Source organism: Cuculus canorus, chromosome Z (genome assembly GCF_017976375.1).
Source record: "Cuculus canorus isolate bCucCan1 chromosome Z, bCucCan1.pri, whole genome shotgun sequence".
Taxonomy (NCBI): Eukaryota; Metazoa; Chordata; class Aves; order Cuculiformes; family Cuculidae; genus Cuculus; species Cuculus canorus.
In genome coordinates, this window is record NC_071441.1 from 14,995,130 (window position 1) to 15,007,305 (window position 12,176).

A 12,176-nucleotide genomic window follows, 5' to 3' on the forward strand; every position below is an offset into this window, starting at 1 on the left:
TTATAGAGCCACAGGACTGGATACACGATCAAAACACTGTCTCGGTAAAATCTCCTTTACATTGTTGGCACTTGCATTGTTGAACAGTGAACCAAGGCCTTTTTTGCATAAAGATCAGCAATCTCATGACAGGATGAGGCAAATTGGTTATGTCACATGGACAGACTCCCTGTAATGTGCCATGCTCCTTGCAAATGCCTGTTAGAGGGAACAAAGATACTCTAGAACTTCGTTATGTTTAAACTTTAAAGGGAAACAAACTGCACACAGAAAAGTGAAATTAGTCTGAAAGACTAGCATATAAATCTGACTTGAGTGCTTGGGGATGAAGTCCGTGGCCATCGGTATCAATGTCTGTACGCATTTTGCTGGGACTAGACAATAGTGGGCAAAGATGCGGGAAAGACCAATGTCAGGTATCACCGAATAGTGCCTAGCAAAAAGCTATGTGCTAGCATTCTCCATTCAGATTGTGTTAACGTATGACCAGTGACAGAAGTTAGGAATCTACACAAGGCAGCTTTGGTACTGAAGTTCTCATTTAAGATGCTTTTATCAGACAAGCAGTCACGCTGAGTCATGGATTTGGCATAGATCTTCTGTGTTTTACAGCGATTTCAGCCACACAACTACCCGCCACTTCTAGTACTCCGAAAGAGGGCATGGTGAATTAGTGAATTGAACTTTTGGCAGATATGCAAGCCAGATTGTAAAACAGCTCTGTATTTGGAAACTGCATAATCCACTGAATTGTTTTCAACTTGTAGCTTATGAAATGGTGTGCAGTGCAGTCCTGATGTGGGGAAAAGGAGCTGCTCAGCACCTACTGGTGACTCTCTCTAGTTAACATTTCCCAGGTGGTATTTAAACCTGTTCGCAGTTGTCAGAGTAGAAGTCCTGCCATCAGCTTAAATGGAAGAAGAGAGCAGCTTCTTGTAACAGAGTGACTTCAGAAGTCCATTCTTTATGTTCTCTGGGATATGGTGTGCTGAAAGGACTAGTGGTCATGTTGGTTGGTGAATCCTAACTGACACTTGGTATAAATAGACAGCAGTGAATAATTGTTCCTCTTCCTTCATATAAAATCCTTGAAGTCCACAAATGAAAGATACGATTTAGTGTTAAACTGTCCTGGCGTAAAAGCCTCCAATCAAATGCTCTTTTTACAGTAAATCAAGATACTTCTGTTTCTCTACTAAGCACTGGAGAATTTCTGCATCAACTCTGACATTTGGAGTATGATTTTATACTCTCCCTTATCTGGAAGTTAGCAGTCTGGCCACAATGATACAAAAAACAGTACGAATTTCTGTTGACACAGGTCAGCAGCAACCAGCTACCACTTCTGGTGAGTCCTGCTTGAAGGACCAATTTTTGATTTTACAATTATACAGTATATTTTAATAGAAAGATCGAGTAATACTAGAGAATAAATTTACCAGAACACAGACAATTTGAAATAGTGGCTTTGCATTCTTTCTTTGTATTTTCTTGGAGCCCCTAAATGAGCTTGAGTTTTCTGGAGGACTTGGGGCAAGAAGGATAACTATTGATTTTCCCTTGAGCTATCTAATGGTTGCTAATAGAAACTGTCTGGCTGACTCTCTGCTGAATTGCAGTAGTCATGGTTGAGTTTACCACATCATTCCTAAGTAACTTGTTACTTTACAACACCGTCTTGCACATGAGCCCAAGCAATGTAGAAAAACAAGTTAATTTGAAGACAACTTCAAGGAAGATGAGGTCAAAAGCTTTTCCCTATTTCTTGTTAAACATTTACTTGAAATATAAGTGCTTTTTGTTTTTCTATGATACTTACATCAGTTAAGTTTAGTTTCAGTACCCAAAAGATGCTCTGAAGTTTACTGATACACTTGCAAGTAACCCAGCTGATTAGTTACTGAGATTTGCTGTGCCAAATGAAGAGAGAGAGACAGCTGTAACATACGGTGTCATGGCAAAGAGAAGGTACTTACAGAAGCTGGTATGTACTCATTACATACTTTGAAGAACAGTTTCTGAATCCAAGATAAACAGAAAAGTTAAAGCAATATGGAAAAAAGGAATACGAAAGGGGCAAAGTAGAGCTGTGGCTTGGCAGAAGAACTCACTCTTGTTAGTGTGGACTAAATCTGTCTGCCTTGTGTTGTAGGACTTTAGCTCATGTGTGGTTTAGACCAAATTAGGCACGAATTTTTGTAGGATCATCCTCTCTTTTCTGCCATTCCTTAGAGACACAGAGTGAAATGAGGTCAGACAACTTCTAATCTTAGAGAACAGATATTTCCCCAAATATTTTAAGCTGTCAAGAGCTGGTCTGTCAGAGCTTTGAACTGGAAATGCTTCTATAGTGCTCAACTGCTCAGCCCCAAGGTGTCTGTGAAGGATAAAGCTGCCATTCTACTCCTATTTTGCCTAATGGCAAGTAAGTATCATATTAAAGCAACATGAATTGATGGAGTCTTGCATTACAGCTGTGCTTCCATACATACTAGATTTGAGATGTGATGAGAGAGTTTTGAGAGTATATTGCCATATTCAGCCAAGTGGAAAATTCATCTTTTAAATACGTCTGACTGTTTGGAATATAACAGGATAGTGAAATAATTTCGCTGGTTGCAAATAAGTGTGTTTTGTAGCATCATAGCCTCAAGGCCAATGCTTTAGATTATGATGTCAGATGTTGTTTCCACACCAGCCAGGAAGATAATTAATTGAAAATATATTTTATACACTCTGTGGGTTGGTCAACATGGGACATAGCACAGATGAATCTATGCAAAATTTATGGTCACAGGAAAAAAACAGTTAAAGATTTTGCCAGTGTTGCTCTAACTTTGCCTTTAGACATTCCTAGGAGCCTAGTATTAGTTTCACACCAGTTTCTCTTGTTCTAAACTTGTCTTTTGTATTTTAAGAGGTGCAAGTGAAATCTGTGTATTGTTTAGTGAAATATTAATAAGCAGAGACAATCATTCTAATTTGATACACAGAAACAAAGCAATTCACTGAGACGGTATTTTAAAAGTTTACTTGCACTCTTAAATGAATACTAGTATTTGGAGGGTGGGGAAGATGGGTAGCTTTGCTTTCCCCCTGCGTTGCAGCATTGGTGCTGGTGGACAAAGTTGGAGTAACAGCTCTCAACATAGCTGCTGTTCCTCATCCTGAAGTACCCCTATCACAATTAAGGAGAAAAAGTCCAGAAAAATAAATCTTCATTTTGTCAGGTCGAATTATGCCTTGGATAATAAGGGAGGTGACAGCAATTCTTCAGCATCTAATGGAAAAATATTACTCACTGCAATCCAGAAGGGTGAAAGCCACTTCTCTTTCAGGTCTTCAAACTATATAGCCGTATGCTGCAATACAATCAATGCTCTCTACATGTGGCAATCCATGTAAGTGTTTTGTGCTGCTAAAATATAAGAGTGGGAAGATCCCTGATTGAATTTCTTTGTGCATAAAACATTTCCCTACAAGCCTGGTATTAGCGGAAGCTCAGCAGAAAGCTGAATAATTTGTACTTCTAAACCAGAGACCTTGTTCCCTGCAGCTTTTGTTACACTGTTCACTGTGGGGCAGGGAACAGTAGCCTCTACATGGTCTGCTACAAGTCACTGCTCTGCTTCAGATGTTTTCTTTCTTCAGCCAAAAATTAGGCTTTATCCTCTGACTCATTGTCAGCTTTGTGCTTGACCATAAGAGTTACAGGCTTACAACAGAGCTATGGAGCAGTGTTCTGGCATATGATCCTGTCCAACTAGCACGAAGAAGACCAAGGGTTTCGCCAGTGCCAGTCTCACTAAAAGCCAAACAATGAGTGCCTTCCTCTCCTTTTTTTTAAAATAGAAAAGAAAGACAAGGGAAGGAAATTTCATTTTAGTATACAACTACTCTGGTGTATGACCAGTTGTGGCTCAGTAAAATATTTCTCAGAAAAATTCTTCATTAAGATTGAAGGACTATAAACTTAACATCCAATACTTTGGTTCATTGATACAAGAAAAATTAAGTAATAATTAACACCTTTGTTTAAATGAGGTGGCAATACAGGTTGAAATCCAGTATCTCTTCTGTCAGTACCAAGGGCACTAGTTAGTGGTTAACTCTTCATGTTATGACTGATGCACTTTGTGGAGGATTCATAGGTATTTTACCATGTCTATTTTAACACAGATGGATTTCTGTCTGATCTTGCAGGCAGCATTATGTACTGCTGTGGGGCTGCATTGACTCCGTCAGCTGTAGGAGATTGTAGGCTCTGAATTCTCGTGGCCTTTGTCCCTTTACCTAAGAAGTATACATTGGCAAAAACACAGGAAGCATTTTCCCTAATCTCTTTATATGAACAGAGGCAATCTGTTGGTTTATGTAGTAAGGGACAACATATAGATAGTGACTTTTAAAATCAAAGGACAATCAACACTTTGAAGAACTGGGTTTGTAGTAAAAGTTTTCTGTGAATGTCTCTTCCCCTAATTCACAGAGGGCAGTGGGAAGGGAAAGGGAGGAGCAGGAAATCTGAAAGGAATTCAGTGCACATTTTGTTGTCTTGATATTTTAGGAAACAGACTTTTTCAGATGTTAGTACAGATTTCATTGCTTGTAAATGGCTCCTTTATATGGCTTATGATTTTTGTGATATAGCTTATAAATAACTGATGAAGTAGTTCAAGGAAAACCACAAAAATTACTTAAAAGGATGCTGTCAAAATGTATGTTACCTTTAAGTTTTTTTCCAAGCCTTGAATATTTAATGACTTTATTTTCCCTGTTTCTTACTTGAAAAATAGCTCCACCATGCAGCTAAAGTTCTGTCTTTTTAAAAACAGGGCACACTAGAATATCACTTATCTTAGTATGTATATATTTCTGAGGATTTAAGAAATAGCATGCAAAGAGTATTTTCTTGATTTTATTTGGCCCTGTAGAACAGCCCACTGTGCTTTGTGAACTATTCAAATGAGTTTAAAAAATGGTTTGAATGAGACGTCCAGATTCTGAAAGTATGCCTGTGCTAAACACAGGTCTGGAAAATGGGAAGTCTGTTTCTGTAGAACTCCGGAATGACATTTTCTATTTCTTCATACCATTTTTGATTTGGTGAGTCAAAGTTCAGGAATCACCAGGTCTTTTCCTAGAGGAAGGGAAGGAAACAATACTGGGTGGTGATCAGGTACATCTCATACCATGTTTACCTAAGTGAAAAGTGTATGCTATTCACTGTTTTGGACCAGAAGTAATGAAATTACAGGTCACCATTTTCTTGCTTCCAGCCACAAGCTTCTTTCAGTCAGCATTCAGTTCAAAACTTCATCTGGGTTTTCCTCAGTCCACAAGGCAGTCTCCCTTTTGCCTTCTCCCTGGTCTTTCTATTGCTTTGGATATATGATCCAAAGATCCTCAGTCTAACCAGTGATCTCCTTCATGTGTTTATTTGCCTTTGCTCCTTAGTCTCTGAGGAAATCATTTAAGCAACAGGACTGAATTTTCTTTTGAACATTGTTATGTGCCAACACCTTATTTTCTGAAGGACCTTGATTTTAAATAATTGTGATTACATTAAAACTACACTCAGGTTGCTAATAGTTTAAGATATACCACATCAGTAATAATTTCTGCTCTACAAGCTGGTGGCATAAAGGATTTTCACTGAGTGATGAGACAGGGTCATCCAGTGAAAGAATATGATCCTATATTTACAGCTGAGTTCTCCTGAACTGCCTGTTTCCTTGCTCTTGCTGTGTAATACGCTATAGCATTTACATTGGTCCTGAACTAAATATGACTTCTTCAAACACCATTGGATGTGCTGGGAGGTGAGTAGAAAGTGGCAGTTCTATTGCAGCCATATAGAGAGAATGGGTCTTCCTACTGTAGAAAGCAAAGATGAAACATTAAGATACTGTGAAATTTGTGCTGTAGAGGCACTGAATCCTTATTCATTCAGAGATATTAACATAAGGGTAATTTCTTTCTAGTCAAAGGTCTAGCAGTTTTCAGATTTATATTTGTATGTCTTTTTCAAAGGTATTTTTACAAACTTTTAAACAATAATAAGCATTCAAGATAAGTAGAATAAAACTTATAGAAGAGAAGGGTGTAATTACAAACTTCTCTGGAAATCTGTAGAGAGTGGTACACAAGTTCTTAATTTAGGAACATACCTTTAGTGATCTAGTTTTGAGATGTGCTTAACCTGCCTGTTAACTGGAAGACGACTGGAAGTTTTAAGGTTTCTTGCAAAGATGGAAATCAAACAGCTTTCTTAGATGGTGTGCCAGTCTACAGCAACATTCAGGGAGAACGTGACCAGTCTAGAACAAGAAGTATCTGACAATCTGCTCTGTCATACTTTATCCTCTCAGAATAACACAAATCTCTAGAAAGGCGTATGGCTTAGGTGCAGCTGTATTGAGGTTTATGCCTGATTGACTTTCCAGAGTGTTTAATCTTCAAATTAATTTGATGGTCCCACTCAGCACAGGGTAAACACAGCAACAAAATCTTCCTTAATATTTATTTGCATTTTTAAATGCGTGATGTCGACATGCATTTACCTTCTTGATAGATGTTTACCTTCTTGATAAATCATTCTAGTGGACAAGTTTGACAGCTGGAAGGGATTGCTGATACAGCAAACCTTAAATTGGTTGCACTCTTTGGTCTATTAGTGGTGAAACTATAGTTAAAGATTCAGCTGTAGTTTGTGTCATTGTGCATAGGCTAAATTTGTACTATCAGTTGCCAAGTGGTCTGCTTATCCAGCAGATCACAATGCAGCAGTCACCCATTGCAGAGTGAGCTGTCTCCATATTCTGTTAAATATAAGGCTAGCATAGCTTTGTCTAGCTATACGTGCCTGCCAGGTATAGCTCCTACTGTTGGCAGCGTATAGGAAAACACATCACCTTTAACATCAATAAGTTGCAGGGAATTTAAGTTTGATAGAGAAAATGCACATCAGCAGGTTTTAAATGCAGTGCCCACATACAGTAAGGAAAGTATGAAAGTCAACTACATGCCTAATTTGTTAATTCTCACTTTACTGAGTCTTTAAAATAATTTCTGATGACACAAGGGTTGGTAACTAAGCTTTCAAGACCCTACTACATCCATCCCTTTCTTAAGAGTTTTACTCTCTCTACACAACAAAGCTGCACAATGATAATCCAGAGGATCACAGTGATTGTCTATTGTGAGAGGAAATGAAGGATAGGTCTGTGATTCATGATCTGGATTAAGATTTTTAGAGCCCTGAGCTCTTGCTTTTTAATTGCTTTTCTGACTAATTTCAAAGAAATTGCTCAGTCTCCTGACACAGTTCTCTATGGGGAAACAGGAAGAAGGTCCTGATTTTAGGGACAGATTTGAATATTAATTTGTTACTACCTGCCATGAAATCAGTTGTATTAGAGATGAAAGGATTAAATCAAACCATGGCAAATGTTTCTAGAATAGGTTTTATTTATACTACAGTGCCACTGTACATTTTTCTGTTGTTAAGAAAACACAGAAGAAAAACTTGCTCTACCCAAGTTTATAGACATTTCTCGAGACCTAGAGAAAGAGCTATCACTCCCAGTGTATAGTTAACAGGTGGCCACAGCCTTTGTGGGAACTTATAATTGTTGATACTTCTAGTCTGCAATCATTTATGGTCAGAAAGAAGCTGTTCTGGAAGGACTGTCCTCCTAGCATGCCACAGGAAACAGGAAAATAAAGTCAATTTATTGCAGCACACACACATTTTTATCCTTAAAACATCAACCACTGTGAATTATGTGGTTCTGCATGTTTCTCATGGGTATCACGGCAAGGCAGCATACAGGGTACGGCTGAAGGTATTAACTCTGTCTTCAAGTATGCATACAGGATGGCTGATCTGCACAATCACAAATTGTATGCAAGTGTTAGGTATACATAAATATTTATTACACAGAAGTCTGTAAAATTTTCAGTAGTCTTCAAAGCACTATACTACAAAAGCTGTAAATCAGACAATTTTGATGAAAGCACTGGATAATGCTTCTTCTTCTCCAAGCGGTACCAGGCCATCCCCAGCAGGATGTTGCTCCTGGCATACTTACTGACCTGTCTCCTCCTTCATGATACCACTGAGCAGATGTGTGCCTGATGCAATTTTAGCTGAATTCTTTAATGTCACCTTTCCATTTAGAGCACAAAATGAAGTAGGATACTGTGACTGAAACTGCAGTCAGCAACTTCCAGATTTTTTAATGAATATTAACCATTCTTCTGTTAGGAGTGAGAGGCAGAAAGAGACATCACTTACCCTGAAGCCAAGCAAATCCCAGACCTGAAATCAGTTAGGTGTGACTTATTAAGAATGTAGCAAATTATTATCAAATATAGGCAGAAAAGATACTAAAAACATTGAAACACACTATTGGAGTCCTGGGAAGGTTTTAATGAAGGTTTTAATTTTCTCTTTCTTTTTTACAGTTTCCTGTTAGATGTTGCATGTTCTACTGAACACATCACTGGAGAATGGAGGAAAAAGTGGGAAGTTTTCCGTTAACTTCAGGCAGGACTTGTACAGTTTCCTTTCTTTTCTTAGAAAGCAAACAGTAAGATTCTTCCCTCATTTTAAATTACCTAGAATAGCTAAATACATTTATGTTCTGCTGATACATTATGACTGCATTATGCATTGTATCCTCATATAACAATGCATTATGCATTATATGTTCATACAAATATTTTTCAGTACTGTTAAATAAACTCCTCAAAACCACTGCTAACATCAGAAGTGACAAAGTGCCATTGGGTGTCTGAATTAAATGCTTACAAGATACATTCTGACTTGCATCTTTAGGGCTTTCCATCTGCTATACTTCTTGCTGTAAAATTCTTGAAAAGAAAATTTAAAAGTCTAGAGACTAGTATTCTAACCTATATGTTTTGAATGAAAGAATCTGTTGCCTGTAATTTCCAGAAATTCAGGATGTTCTCTGCTTTCTGTAATGTGAGCTTTTTACAACTTCGTACATGCACAGTTCATGATGCTGAGTTTATTCTTCCCTGAACAATTTTTTTTTTTTTTTTGTGGGGGGTGGAATGGTATATTTCAGTAAAAGGACGATTGCATCATGCTTTGGAACTGTGAAGTCCTAGAAAGTGCCCCTGTGCCAGAGAAGGTCGGCATGTTCCTGGGAGCTGCTTATGGCATATAATGTCTCCTCCAATAAGACTCACATCTGAATGCTGTGGTTAGTGTTTTATAAAGGACCAAGTGGTCGGGAACTGCCACTCCTCTGACCTCTACAAACATTTTTTTTCTAATAAGTTCTGACAGGCCCGACTGATATTGAGCCCCAATGTCTGTTCTCACATGGTACACACTGAAAGCCAGACTCCCACTGCAGCTGATCCTCCTCCTTCCACTCAGAACATCCCTGCAGGCCCAGCTGTAAAGGGTATCTTGGTCACTGCTACCCTAGTGAAGAGCCACGGCTCCAGTCTGTAGAAATCTGGGGCAGTTTTGCCATTTGCCTGGCTTTTGTCATTCCTCCTTAGTCACTTCCGATTTGCTACCAACATACTGTTCTCTGTGGCTTTCTTTTTCTTTGTGTTTAGCGTCCGGTTCGCTGCTGCAGTGCCATGTCCCACCTGGTCTCCCTTAGGAAAGTTTGGGCAGCTCACCCCTCTCCACTACTGGCAGCACTTGGGGAACCACACTACCATGGAGCAGATCACCCCTGCTTTTCAGAAGAGTTAATCTGGTCCTCTGTACTTGATTGCAACCCCAGTTGTCTTCCCAGCTCAGGTATGCCAGTGGCTCTGTGGAAGCTTTTCCAGGAGGCTGAGCTTAAACCTGCTCCCAGCAAAGTCGATAACAACTTTGATAGCTGCAGAGCTGGATCTGCTGTAAAGGAAGATGCGGCAGGCTAAGCAAGTTTAAGTGCACAGCAAGCTGCCTTAAAGAAAAGTACTTCTTTAATAAACTTGGAGAGGATGTAGTTTTTACCTGAATAGGAGCATGAGGGTCATAAACTTTTGGGAAGCAACCTGTTATTGTACGGTAGAAATACTTTGAAAATATATGATTTTGTTAAGATTAAATTTATCCTGAGTTTCTAGAAGGAAAAATACTTCATTTTGGCTTTACATATCTACCTTTTGTGGCTTTGAGAGTGTAGCCATCTTAATATGTGCTGATTAAAAGTTGTCTCCAAGAAGAGACAAGCAGTTATAAGCCTCCTCACACTCCTTTTCTCATCCATGGTGTCTTGGAGTGCTGTGAGAAGTGCCAAAAAAAATCCAGATGAATTTCGTTACATCTGCTACTCTCCCCATCCTTAGACCAGCAGAAAGAGGAAGAGCTCAGTTATTTAAATATATGCTGTGCTTTACCATTATACAAACACAAGCATCTTCCCATGTTTATTTCTGAGCAAAAGGCTTGAACTCATTAGATAATCCTGTAGGTGATGTTTTATTGTGCATCATATGGCTCTGCGGAATCACAGTGAGAGAAGGAGAGAAACATCCTTGCTTCCATGAATTCTCTGGTGTGCCAAGCCAACCTTATCTGGGATTAATTTGACTCCTAGCTCTGACTGCCTCCAGTATTAACATCCCCAGCAGATCAAGAAGTACTTTAATTTAAAAAAAAAGATTCAGGTTAGTGATTCTGGCTGCTTTCAATTGAACAACTTTAATTGAACAGTGGGGCTTGAGAAGGGCCTCTGACTTTCCAAGAGACAGCAGTCTGGTGCTGACCAGATGTGGGCTGTTGCAGAACCCATTTACTGCCCTTGTAACTGCCTGCAAATCAACAGCACTGATTCCCGTGTGTGAACAGAAATACACTTCAGAGAGCGGTGAGGGACAAGGGAGTCAAACATCCTGGTCTTCTACCTCCTGCTGGTTGGCTGCTGATAAAGTGTGTTTTTAAACACTAACCTTTCCCTGTTACCCCTTTACAAGAAATGGCCATCAAAGTTGTCCTCCCTTCCTATGGTAGTAGAGAGATTATTATGCCTACAGCAGACACTTCTACGCTTTGAAGAGACAATATTATTTTTTTTGTGAGTCACATGTAGCATTGAGTAGAAACCGTTACCCAGAAAAGTTTCTTTTCATCAGTGTCTGACCTTGTAATGGTCTTCCACAAGGTTTTGTTATATTGTAATTATCTCTGTAGCCTTGTTTCCATGTGAGCCCAACACCGACAGTCCCTCTGACTTTGACACTGACTCGACTCTCTGTGGAAAAAAAAAAGCTTCTCATGAATTTGGCTCCACCATTTTTAACTGAAATAGTTTCTAGGTAGACCTACAGGGGCTTTGAGGCTTCAGAGGGTAAAAAGAATTTAGGGATTAACCTTTAAAAAATTAGTGGTAAACTAAAAGAGGTCTGTCTTCTAGTTATTTCTGCTCTTGAAATACAGTACAGCGACTAAGTGCCATCGACACACACAGACGTACTTAGAACAACCTGAAATACTGCTAGCCAGAAAGGTCATCACTTATGCTGATGCAGAGCGGCAGTCAGAACTAAACGAGGTCCTAGCTGCTGGCTGGTACCATAGTGTCAGTGCATCCTGACTGCGGGAAGAGGAAGGCCCAGGGCTGACAAGATATAGTTCAATGAAGCATACAAAGTCAGTGACATGTAGATAGTGACACTCAGAAATATAGCTGAGACTGGAAACAGCAATTCCCTCTTCACACCTAGCATGTTAATTGCCAATATGCACTATCTCCAAAGATACATCTGAAAAAGAACAAGATAATGTGCTAAAAGTCAGTGAAATTAGGGTGGAGGATGCTGGCAGCTGGCATAGTAGGGATAACTCCTTCAAGCCCCCTCATCCTTCAAAAGTACAAACGTTCAGGTGACTTTTTAGAGTCTTCCGCTGTGCAGAAGATTTCCAAACCATTTTGTTTGCTATAGCTGTTAATCCACATCACAGATGGACAAAGAAACAAATTGGTGCAGGAAGATCAACTGTGTTTTTCCTAGCTGTACATCTCCTATCTCACCTGACCAGCTGCAAAGGCATGTGATGACACAGCTTGTGACAAGAAGCCAGACAGATACGCACTTACTTCAGGGCTGAGACTTTCAGAGAAATGGATAGTAGTTCAGTAAAGGGGGCAAGTCCCAGAGAGTGAGGACTCTTGCAAGATGTGTTTGTCCCCTTC

The 12,176-nt window shown here is 39.3% G+C and overlaps 1 long non-coding RNA gene across 3 annotated transcripts in view; it reads left to right on the plus strand.

The window, feature by feature from the left end:
• LOC128850398 (uncharacterized) overlaps positions 1 to 12,176 on the plus strand; it is a 106,922-nt gene that overhangs the window by 47,203 nt on the left and 47,543 nt on the right. The window contains exon 5 of one of the 3 annotated variants that reach the window (XR_008447807.1): positions 8,470 to 8,594. The exons of the other annotated variants lie outside the window; for them this stretch is intronic. This is a non-coding gene — a long non-coding RNA (uncharacterized LOC128850398). The remainder of the gene's footprint in view (positions 1 to 8,469; positions 8,595 to 12,176) is intronic. 3 annotated transcript variants of the gene reach the window in all.